The sequence below is a fragment of the Crinia signifera genome, unplaced genomic scaffold (assembly GCF_055691185.1).
Source record: "Crinia signifera unplaced genomic scaffold, ASM5569118v1 HAP2_SCAFFOLD_140, whole genome shotgun sequence".
In the NCBI taxonomy this organism is placed as follows: domain Eukaryota; kingdom Metazoa; phylum Chordata; class Amphibia; order Anura; family Myobatrachidae; genus Crinia; species Crinia signifera.
Window position 1 is genome coordinate 20,758 of NW_028142033.1, and position 629 is coordinate 21,386.

Genomic DNA, 629 nt, shown 5'->3' on the forward strand with positions numbered 1-629 from the left:
TTCCGGCATCGGGATTCTGAACGCCAGGATTCCCTCCAACGGGATTTTAACTGCATCCCGTTAAGACAGCCCTGGCTGGGACTGAACCGTTTCAAAGTCCCGGTGCGACCCTGCATTTTGCGATGTGAAAGCTGTATCAGTGTGTCCGGTCATGTACTTTGACTATTCATGATCCAGCACTGAGATTGACTTATTTGTGAAGGCAGGAGAAATATTTTCATGGTCGCCAACCATCGAAGGATTTCTCCTGTAGCAGTGGAATACGAGGGCAAGTGTCTTTGTTACACATCCCCTTGCATTGTAGGGAGGGGAAACGGTGGGAACCGGTATTCGGCAGGACGGCCTCTCTAGCAATCAGGCACATCCCCTGGTGTTACTGTATAATGTCCCATTCCCAGCAGTCACCTCTCCGGTCACATCCCCCGGTGCTCCTGTATAATGCCCCATTCCCAGCAGTCACCTCTCCGGTCACATCCCCAGGTTTTACTGTATAATGCCCCAATCCCAGCAGTCACCTCTCTGGTCACATCCCCAGGTTTTACTGTATAATGCCCCAATCCCAGCAGTCACCTCTCTGGTCACATCCCCCGGTTTTACTGTATAATGTCCCAATCCCAGCAGTCACCTCT